Below are 11,118 nucleotides of genomic sequence, written 5' to 3' on the forward strand. Positions count from 1 at the left end.
GCCCATCAGTTCTAAGGACCACTTCTCGCAAATTTTAACATCTCTGAAATTAGAATGTCTTACAATCTGTGACTCCTTGCAGTTCTAATTGGCAGCTCTTTTTCTTTCTTTATTGTTTATAAAATAATCACTTTGCCCCACAATCTATGGAGTCTTAGATTTGATGAATTAAGTGACTGGCCTTTGGAAAGTCCCTCCTCCTCTGTGAACTTGATTCCAACATCTGTAACCTGGGCTAACAGCCCTCCCTGGCGGGGCCATGTAAGATGAACAAGGGGCCATGGGAAAGGTGCCTGCATGTGGCAGACGCTGGGTGCCTGAGAGCTGGCCTACTGTGAGTAGCAAAGCAAAGATGACTTCATTTTATAGATGAGGTAGCTGAGTCCCCAGGGGAGGCCTGAGTCACATGATCACAGAGATTTGGGGTTTTCAAAGGACTCTTATCAACATCCTCTCAGCAGTGTTTAAGACCATCCAACCGGGAACAAGAGTGACTCACCGAGTGTACAGGCAGCCAGGGCTCTATGAGGGACACAGCCTGGTGGGCAGGGGTGGAACCCACCAGCAGAACCCAGAAGGTGACCACCAGTGCCAGCCCTATTTTATAGGAAATAACTGCCAATGTGCCGGCCATCATTTAGCTTTGACCCAGGATATGGGTAAGCAAAACCTCAGTCAGGTTGACAATAATTCAAGGAGATGGGTGCTTGAAGCCTTTTAAAATTTTTTGTGGATTATTATTGCAATCTGGCACCGCATAATGACATTTTGGTCAATGACAAACTGCATATACAGTGGTGGTCCCATAAGATTATAACAGAGCTGAAAAATTCTTATCACCTAATGACATCATAGCCAACAAATGTTGCAGCACAATACATTACTCACAGTTTTGTGGTGATGTGGTGTAAACAAACCTACTGCACTGCCAGTCACATAAAAGTACAACACACACAACTGCAGTAGTAGACTATTCCACCTAGGCTGTGTAAGTGAATCCTGATGTTCACACACGATGAAATTGCCCAACGCACTTTCTCAGAGATCCTCACCCTTAAGCTGGGGTATCTCAGAATGGCTGTGTATCAGAATGAATGTCATAGGCCACAAATTCAAATAGGAAGAAAAAGCTGATTTCTCCCTTGATCCCTCCTGCTGCTTTTGGTAGAACCTCCATTTCAGTGGAAACAGGGTTTTCTCCTTCTCTCAACATGTGGGAAAATGAAATAAAATATATAAAGAGAAAAATAACCCACAATCCTGCCATCTAAAGATACTACTGTAAACATTTGGAGTTTTATCTTCCTTATATTTAATCCCATGATCACCCTTATATAAATAAGGACTCAATTTTACTTTAAGTGACTGATAATCTGACTCAAATGTGGCTTAAACACAAAAGAGAATTTATTGAAACTCGTTACTAAAAGATCCAAGAGTAGGGCCAGCTTCAGGCAAGGCTGGGTCAGGAGCTGCTTGTATCCCCACCCCCGCCTTCATTCTCAGGCTCAATCTGGGGCTCAGCTCACAAACCTTCAGGCTCACATCTAGAGGGGAAAAAAGAGCATCCTTTTCAGGAGTTTCCACAAAATTCATGAAGCTCATTTTGATTGTACCAGCCCATCCCTGAACCAATCACTGTCCTTGGGGAATGCAAAGTGCTGATTGGCTAAGGTGAAGGTCCTGTGCTTTACCTCCAGCCCCGATCCAGGCCACCTAGACTAAGAGAGAGCTGGTGCTTAAGTGAAAAATCAAGTGCTATTTTGGGAAGATGAAAAAATCATTACAGGAGAGGAATTAAACAGTAAGTGTGCACTTAAAATTGGAAATGAGCCATCTATATCAAAATAGTGAGTGGCTCACTAGCCTTTAAAACTTCTAACTAAATTGTCTAGGAATACAGACCAATCTCACCTAACCTACCCAGGCGCCCCTCACCAAGCAGAGGCGCACTGGGAAAGTGGAAAGATATTTTACACCTCTTCTCTCCACTGTCCTGTCTCAGGGACTCGGGGTCACACCCACCAGGAACGGGCCGGCCACTCCTCTCCATCTCTTGAGAGCTGTTCTTTGAAGCAGAGTCTTGTTACCTCTCCTCATTGCAGCACTCCCTCTTCCTTTGTCACCTCTGTCTACAAACAGGCAAGAAACAGCAAGTTATAGGAAACAGAAAGTAGGGCGGGGCAGGCGGGAAAGCGCTTTCTGGGAAGTGCCCTTCTTTCCAGACAGCTGGGCTTGGGCCAGAGGGGAGAGGCCTTAGCAGTCAGAGCATGCTGAGGAAACTCCTTCACCCAACAGCAGTGTGGAGGGCCAGAGATCCAGGCCGGGTGAGTCCCGATCCAGCACAGCACAGATACAACAGAATTAGGGACCAACGGCGCCAGCTGTTGATAGAACATTTGTCCGCCTTCCCAGTGAGCTCAATAGAAGAGGAGCAGACAGTCTTAGGGAGGGGATATGTAGAGTAGTATCCCTTATCCCCGATTTTGGTTTCCATGGTTTTAATTATCTCTGGTCAACCATGGTCTGAAAATATTAAATAGAAAATTCCAGAATTAAGAAATTAGTAAGTTGTAAATTGCATGCGGTTCTGAGTAGTATCATGAAATCTTGCTCCAAGAGATATTATATTCACATAACTTTTATGACAGTATATTATAATTGTTCTATTTTATTATTAGTTATTGTTGTTAATCTCTTACTGTGTCTAATTTATCAAATAAACTTTATTATAGTAGTGTATATATGGGAAAAACAGTACACATACAGTTTGGTACTATCTAAAATTTCAGGCATCCACTGAGGGTCTTGGAATATAAGCCCCGTGGATAAGGGAGGATGACTATATATCATTTTAAGATGAAATAATGAGGTGATAGAAAAAGGAAGATGGACAGGAAGTGGAAGAATTACAGAGTAACTAAAATCATTATAGCTGAATTAAAAACCACTCTGGAGAAAGGTAATAAAAAATAGACCTGATGACCCAGAAAAACAAATCAGCAAAGCAGAAAAGAACTTGGCCAGCTTTCCTGGGATGAAAACAAACAAGCAGGATTAAGAGGTGACAGTTATGGGAAATGAGATAGAAATGCTAGATCTGGTTTGTTTGTTTGTTTGTTTGTTAATCCTCACCTGAGGCTATTTTTCCATTGATTTTTAGAGAGAATGAAAGGGAGGGGGAGAGACAGAGAGAGAGGAACATTGATGTGAGAGAGACACATCGACTGGTTGTCTCCCGCACATGCCCCAACTGGCCAGGGATGGAGTCTGTGACCAGGTACGTATCCTTGATTGGAATCAAACCCAGCACCTTTCAGTCCTCAGACTGACGCTTTATCCACTGAGTCAAACCCAGTCCAACTAGGGCTGGACCTGATTTCTTAAACAGACCAACCAAACCGATAAGAGCTGCTGCCCACCAGTCTGATGGGCAAGGCTAATCAGGAAACAAGTCAGGCAGAGGCACACCATTGAGAAAGGAACAGGGCATCTCACGTTGGCACAGTGCTTCTCCATTTATGAAGGGAGCTGAGAATTCCATGAGCTAAATTGTGCCTGAGTTTTTCTCAGTCCAGCTGCACTTGCCTGCAGACCCAGTGTTCAGTGTGGTTGTGAATTCTGTCTTTATCTGCAATACCAGGGACATGCAGTGAGGTGTAGGGAGTGGCTACACTATGGGGTACCAGGAGTGGGAGGCAAACTGGGGTGCTGCAAGGACCCTGAGCGGGCTATGGAATCAAAAAGGAGGTGAGCAGACAGCAAGGACAGCCAAGGGGAGGAGCACCAGCGGCCAGTGAAGAGATGATTTGCTCAGGGGAGTAATGCATTCAGGGCAACTCTGGAAAATAAAGACCCATCAGCCTGGAAACCCCAGCAGTTCTGATGAGGCTGGATTCAGCAAGGAAATGAATCACAGAGTTTGAGAGGGGTGGAAAGTGGCTGGCACCAGAGCGGCCATCGGACTGGTGGGCAGCAGTTCTGCACTCAGAGCTCAGCCCCAGCATGGTCTCTTCAAGAAAGCTCTCTGAAACAGGCACCCATACCCCCCACAGACCTGCTGGAGAGGGGAAGAGAGCACTGCTTTTAGAGTCAGAAGTCTTGAAGTTTTGACCTTGATGAGCTCAGAGACTGTCCCTTAACATCTCGAGGCATGGTCTCTATGGAGGAGAACACCTGGGCCTGGCTCCTCTCCCTCAGAGAGCACTGTGCTGCCTCTGTGGGAAGGTGCTCTGAAAAGGAGAAAGTGATTCGGTGATGAGGTTAGAAGGATTCTAAGGACATCGAGAATGAAAAGCGGGAACCTGCCTGGCTAGCGTGGTTCAGTGGTTGAGAGTCGACCTATGAACCAGGAGGTCACAGTTTGATTCCCGGTCAGGGCCTATGCCTGGGTTGTGGGTTCGATGCCCAGCAGGAGGCAGCCGATCAATGATTCTCTCTCATCATTGATGTTTCTATCTCTCTCTCCTTCTCCCTTCCTCTCTGAAATCAATAAAAATATTTTTTTAAAAAAAGAGGAAACCTAAGAAAGAATATTCTAGAATTGGGGTTGGGGGTTGTAATGCCAGAAAGCCAACATTCTACTTATAAGAAAAGAAGAAAAAATGTCTATTAGGTTTCTTGGTGAGAAGAACTTCACTCTGACACTGGCTCTGGAACCACCCCAGTCCTGCTCTGTCCCTCTGAGTCTAGTCTGTGTGATGTGTCATCAGCTTTGAAGTAATTATAGATGAGGCACAAAAAAATCCTGAAGTTATATATATAACTGGCTCATCTTGTATAAAAGCCTAATATGCAAATCAACCGAACGGGGGAATGACCAGTGGCTATGATGCACACTGACCACCAGGGGGCAGATGCTCAACACAGAAGCTGCCCCTAGCCTGCAGACCCCAGGCCGGCCAAGGCGGGTGCCAGTGGGGGCCCTCCGATCGCCCCACCGGTCACCCCACTGATCGGCCCTGATTGCTGGCCAGGCCTAGGGACCCTACTTGTGCACGAATTTCATGCACCAGGCGTCTATATACATATAAAATGAAGGAACAAAGGGCAATTTTCCTGCAAGTTGGAACTGGTGGCTTGTTGAAGGAGGTCAGAGTAAAAAGGGAATTACTTCTCCTTTGGTTGTGCATCTGCTAATACAGCCTGTTCTCTGACTTATTTTTTCAATCCCAGTGAATATTTCCTATAAGCAAAAATCAACCCTTCCATGGACAATTACTAGATCCAAACATCACAGAAAAGGAGCCCAGCCCCAGAAGCAGGGCAAACACCGCCTGCAGTTTGTGGCCACCATTGTGCAATAGGGGGCGGATAAGAAGATTGCCATCCTCCACCTTCTTTCACAAACAGAGCTTTAGTAGATCAATTCTGGGAAAGGAAATCTTTGGTTAAAATGTTTTATTTATTTTCTTTTTAAATATACTTTACAAACATATTTAAGTTTTTGTAAGTACATAAATGTGAGCACATGCATTTGTGCTTATCTTTGTTTTTACTTTTACTTGGCTCTTCTCCTTACACTGGATGACCTTTTAGGACCTTTCCAGCTCTGGTGGTCCATATTTCAGGGGCCAGAAAAATTCCAGGGAAAGGTGAAAGAAAGACCGAACAGTACCATGGGGCCACTGCTATGCCTGGTGCTAAGATGGTAAGCCAGGCTCCATGTGAGGTGGTCCTTGCTCCCTCCAAGCAACATCATGAGTTTGCCTTTCCTTCCTTCTCCCTAACTCTGACAATCACTCTAATTCCAGAGCAAGTCAGAACTCAATCTGGAAGCCAGGCCATATCTAAGTTTGGCCTCCAAACTCCCAATCTTTCATAATCTGCAGATCAGAGAAGCCAGCAGAATTATTTGGTCTAGTCCTCTCTGTCAAGGCAAACAGTTGTCCATTCTTGATATATAACTATCCATGGAAAGCTGTCGCACGCATCATCCAGCAGGGAGTGGAGGTTGGTGCATTACCAGATTTTTCAGGCCAACTGGCTCATTTCTGTCGACCTTGGAAACCTCTGGAAGCCAGGATGCCCACATTCTAGCTCAAGTTTTAGGCATAGTTCAGCCAGGAACTACTTCTTTCAGGTGAAAGAACTCATAAACAAACACAGCAAGGTCAGTCTAGATAAAAAAGCAATTTACAGAAGAAAAACAAGTAGCCAAAAAATTTGCATGAAGCTCTGTGAGGCAGAATTTTTATGCTTGGTGAAATGCAATGCAAAAAGGTCAAGTAACTTATGTAAGGTCACAGAGCGACATAATTGCGGTCTTGGAACCTTGAACCCAGGCAGTTGGGCTCCAGAGCTTATCTGTGCCCTCGGTCATGATGCTATAGGAGACGCTCACAGGAATTCAAAGTGGTCCTGTTGGGGCTGCCTGTGGAAGAAATTCCGGATGGCTAGAAATCAGCCTCCCAGGCAGCTGTGAGTTCATTTTCATGGGGCCGGAGGTAGGGGACAGGAGCCACCTCGGAGAGCCCTAAACTGGCCTTTGTCAGCTCCATAAGCCTCCTCTGATTCCTTCAAGGCTGGATTATTTAGGCTCTTGGATTCTAATTCCCTGTCACCCTGGATCAAGAAAAGGGACCAGTTGAGACCAGGTGCAGGAATGGGGGATGCCTGGTGCTGGTGTCAAAACCAGACAGACCCCAACACCCAGTGAGCAGTCAGGGCAGCAGCACAAAGCACCAGGTGCAGAGGAACATGCCACTGAAGTCATGCCCGCCTCAGCCAGGGTGTCTTACATCCCCCTTGCTGGGCCAGGGGCTGGTCTCCGATCAGGGCCTACTCAGAGCTGCCTGGTTGGAGGAAGTGAGCTGCAGCAAAAGTTATAGAAAATACTAGCAGCTACATTCTTTGGGCACCTACTGTGTGCCAAGCTTCGCACTAGACATTTTACATATGTTAACACTTTTCATTTTAATCTTCCAAAGGACTCTGTGAGGGCTGAATACCGACCCAATTCTACAGAGGCGACGAGAGTTGGAAGTGATACAGTGGCTTGCCCAGGGCCACACAGCTTCCAGCAGCAGGGTCAGGGTTCACACTCTGGTGACCCTGGCTCCAGAGCCCAAGCTCTCACGTTCAGCAGACGGCCATTTTGGGGTGCGCACATTTCCTCAGGCGGGCCCTCTTCCCACCCCACACGCATCACTTTCCGCCAAGGTGTTTCCATCAGACTCTTGCTCATGTTCGAAAGCCTGCCTGCTCAGCCCCATGTCCTTTCGGCAGCAGCCATCCTCTGGGCCTGAATGGTATCTTTTTTCATCTGCTCCTCACAACCATACTGTGAGGGAGCCGGGAAGGCATGTTCTTCCATTCTATATATAAAAACACGAGCACCCTAACTGGTTTGGTTCAGTGGATGGAGCATTGGCCTGCGGACTCAAGGGTTCCAGTTCGGTTCCGGTCAAGGGCATGTACCTTGGTTGCGGGCACATCCCCAGTAGGGGGTGTGCAGGAGGCAGCTGATGGATGTTTCTCTCTCATCGATGTTTCTAACTCTCTCTCCCTCTCCCTTCCTCTCTGTAAAAAATCAATAACATATTTTTTAACAAAAACAAAAACACGAGGCTCAGGGAAATGAAATGGTTGGCCACCAACACCCTGCCACCCAGGACGGGAGGTGGGGCGGGGCAGACCCAGGCCTCTAAATCCAGTGTCCTTCTGTGTGACACTTGGCAGCACTGCCTGTGAACTCAGACCTGTAAGTCCTCCACAGATCTTTAAGCGTCTATAGCTCTCGGTGGCCTGCTCACCTAGGACTCCTGCATCAGGGCTCCAGTGCCACATCCTGTCAGCATTCTGTGGGCCCCTCTGGGGTCCTCCCCACAGCAAGGACCATCTTGCCCAGTCGTGAAGATGCTGTGAAGAAGGACATGGAGTTGGTAGCAGGTGTGGGTGTGTGGGCTCCTGGATGGTGAGTCCTTTTTCAGGGCTCTGACTGCTCTGGAGGGCCTCTCTAATTGGGGGTTCAGGAGGGGGGCACCTGTCTTCCGGGCTGCACCAGGCAGCCTGCTAATGGTACTGGGCAAGTGAGAGTGTCCCGGAGAAGGCCTCATAGGAAAACTACTGACTCTGTCAGGAAACCCCGCAAGCCTGCTGGCTCACTAACGCTTCCCACTAGGGGACGGAGAGAACAGGCTTATTTTTGTTGCTGTTTGTTTCAACCCCATTTGACAAATGAAGAAACTGAGACCCAGATAAATAAAGTAATAGCCAGTTAGGAAAGAGCTGGAGTGAGCACAGCAGTCTTGTGACCCTAGAGTTGGGGCGAGTTAGGGGAGTTTCCTCCTGCTGAGCACCATGACCCGGCACCCATCCCCACCCCCACCCACCCCCAGGGCCTTATGGAGAAGTCTTCACTGCACAGAAGTTCCAGAGAATCTGGCTGTGTGTCCTCCCTTGCGACTGCTTGGGCTGTACCCCTCAGCTTTACGCCAGAGCCTCGGGCTTCTGCAAAGGGCAGGGTCAGGGCAATTCCAAGATATTGACCTGGAAGGAATTCCAGAGGGCGAGGCTGCCTCTTTCAACTCCATCGGACTCGAGGTCAGCCTGAGCCAGACTTGTTCAGCTATCACCAGTGATGGTTCCCCCAGCCATTCCCTCCCTGCTTCCTTGTCCTCCCTCTCCGCCTCCCACACCCCTTCATGAAGTTTGGCGAGTGGCCGGGGCAGCTACATTCCACAACATTTAAATCATAGTTCCATTTGACTCTGCTAAATGGCATTTTCATAGTCACAGAATGTGAGAACTTGAAAAGATGTTATTGATGGCTTTGATCAAGTCCCTCTTGTAATAAATCTGGAAGATGAAGGTGGAGAAGGGAGGCAGCTCACCCTGGTCCACTGGCAGTCAGTGCAGGGCCTGGGCTGGAACCTGGGGCTGGGGCCTCGGAGACAGGGCTCTGCGTGTGGTCCCGTCCCGGGGCCACTGTGATCACATAGCGCCCTCGCTGGAAGGAGCCGCAGGAACTATGTGGTCGGGTGAGGGCTGAGGACAAACCTGAATACTATGGGGACATAGGTAGTGTCACAGGAAGGGGAGGGCCAGCACGTGGGGGAAAGGTGTGCCTGCATGACTCGGGTTCAGGGAGCGAGGGGTGATTGCCACACAAACTGTTGTCCTGCAGGCCCAGGATTTAGGGACAGTCTGATTTTTTAAATCATATTTACAAAATACAATCTTCAGTGTAAAATAGTCCAACTTCTAATAAAAGGCAAAGGATTTTGCGGTCTGAAAAGAAACCAGAGTACAGTCCACTTTTAAATATAAAAACAATTCAAGTTTAAAAATAAAAATTGGAAACAAACTTGAGACCGGTAATAAAGTCCATCTCCACCCCTTTTTATCAATGAGGAAACTGAGGCACAGAGTAGTGGCCCATCACTGACCACACAGACCCAAGTTCATTGTGGTTGAATCATTTCTGGAGAAACCCACATCCAGGTCACCTGTCCGGTCAGCACTAATGATGAGATGGCCTTTTGAGCACTGGGACCCTGCCCCTCCTCCCCAGGTCCTCTGTGATTTGCCTGGGAGGAGCTTACTCTTGGCCTCTATTATGTTCTTCCTGTGGTCCACAGTCCCAGAATCTCCTCGAGTATCTTTTCCCTGACATTTCCCTTTTAAGACCCTAAAATGGGACAGAACATTCTGAGACCCTGCTGGAGGCTGGGAAAGTGCAGACACCCTTGCTCTCTGCCAAGCCCTTCCCTCATGCCATTCCTCTTGCGCCTCTGGACATTCTGCCCTTGGCGGCCCAGCTCAAAAGAGCACAGCTGACACTCCAGAAAAATCTCATAAAGCTGAATTTGGAACATATCAGTGAATGGGGAAAATGAGATCATGGCTACCCTGCCACCTTCCCCAGCTGGCTAAATCCATCAGCAGTCTGCCAGTCACCATGCCATCTCTGACCCCTCCTGCATGTCCAGTCCTGCATCAGAGACAGGGTCGTGGGGCACTAAAGGGAGATGACTCCTGGCCTTGTAAAACCAGAGGAGAAAGGCAAGTGTGAAGAAGAGCATCGCAGATACTAAGGGTGTGATGAGCTCCAAGAAAGGGGTGGGAGGCTGAAGTAAACAGTGGTTTACCAGAGAAAGGGGGTCTGGAGCTATCTCACAGATTAGGTGGAACTTGTAGGGATAGAGAGGAGAGAGAGGAAGGGGGTCTGGAGCTATCTCACAGATTAGGTGGAACTTGTAGGGATAGAGAGGAGAGAGAGGAAGGGGGTCTGGAGCTATCTCACAGATTAGGTGGAACTTGTAGGGATAGAGAGGAGAGAGAGGAAGGGGGTCTGGAGCTATCTCACAGATTAGGTGGAACTTGTAGGGATAGAGAGGAGAGAGAGGACATTCACGGTGTTCGGCAGGCACAGAGGTGGGACTGGGCATGATATGTTGGGAGAGAATGGTGGCTCAGTGTCCCTAGATGAAAATCTGTGCTTTATTCTCCCAGCAGCTGGTTTATACCTAACATATCCACTCTTTGAATGAGTGAATGAATGAATGAATGAATGATCAAATGATTTAACATAAACATCAATCCAACGAGAACCGCTACCCAAATAAAATAATTTAGTCTTTTAAATTTTTCAGGGTATTTCTCCACCATTTGTGTCATCCTTATAACAACTCTGGGTTTCATTAATTCTGTTTGACAAATCAGGAAACCGAGGTATAGATCTTTGGGAGGGAGCTGCAACTTACTTGAATGGTGAATTTGGGTGAAGGCACTGAGCCTGAGGGCTCTGTCCTTCTGGATTCCCCCTTTTGGGGATCTGCCTGCCTACAGTGAGGGTGCCCTCAGGCCTGCTACTGCCCACTGGACAATGGGTCAGCTCACTGGGTCTGTTTCTGGGTGGGAAAGTCTGGCTGATTCAGAAGACATGGGAGCAGCCCATCTGCCCACAGACCTGAGCCACCTGCATGTGTAGCAGTTATCACAATAAAGCTAACATTTTTACCTCCATCTGATCACTCAATGTGTTTTGAACTCAAGTGGGGGAAGAGAAAGAGTGTTGTTTATTGTTTCTTCAAAACCCCAACAGAAATGTTAAACAACTTGCTCAGATAACTTGACACTTTACCTGGGGTCCCCTAGCAAACAGCCTCCTACTTT

At 47.7% G+C, this 11,118-nt stretch overlaps 1 long non-coding RNA gene across 3 annotated transcripts; it reads right to left on the bottom strand.

The window, feature by feature from the left end:
* Window positions 1-1,385: 1,385 nt before the first annotated feature.
* LOC129151219 (uncharacterized) lies at window positions 1,386-8,982 on the bottom strand. Of its 3 annotated transcripts, XR_008557957.1 has the most exons (5): window positions 8,835-8,982; window positions 8,334-8,490; window positions 7,755-7,860; window positions 2,026-2,132; window positions 1,386-1,547 (listed from the first exon to the last, which is right to left on the bottom strand). It is a non-coding gene; the product is annotated as an uncharacterized LOC129151219 (long non-coding RNA). The 3 variants fall into 3 exon arrangements; XR_008557955.1 differs by lacking the exon at window positions 8,334-8,490; XR_008557958.1 differs by lacking the exons at window positions 7,755-7,860; window positions 8,334-8,490.
* Between the last annotated feature and the right edge of the window lie 2,136 nt (window positions 8,983-11,118).

Source organism: Eptesicus fuscus, chromosome 2, assembly GCF_027574615.1.
Source record: "Eptesicus fuscus isolate TK198812 chromosome 2, DD_ASM_mEF_20220401, whole genome shotgun sequence".
In the NCBI taxonomy this organism is placed as follows: Eukaryota; Metazoa; Chordata; class Mammalia; order Chiroptera; family Vespertilionidae; genus Eptesicus; species Eptesicus fuscus.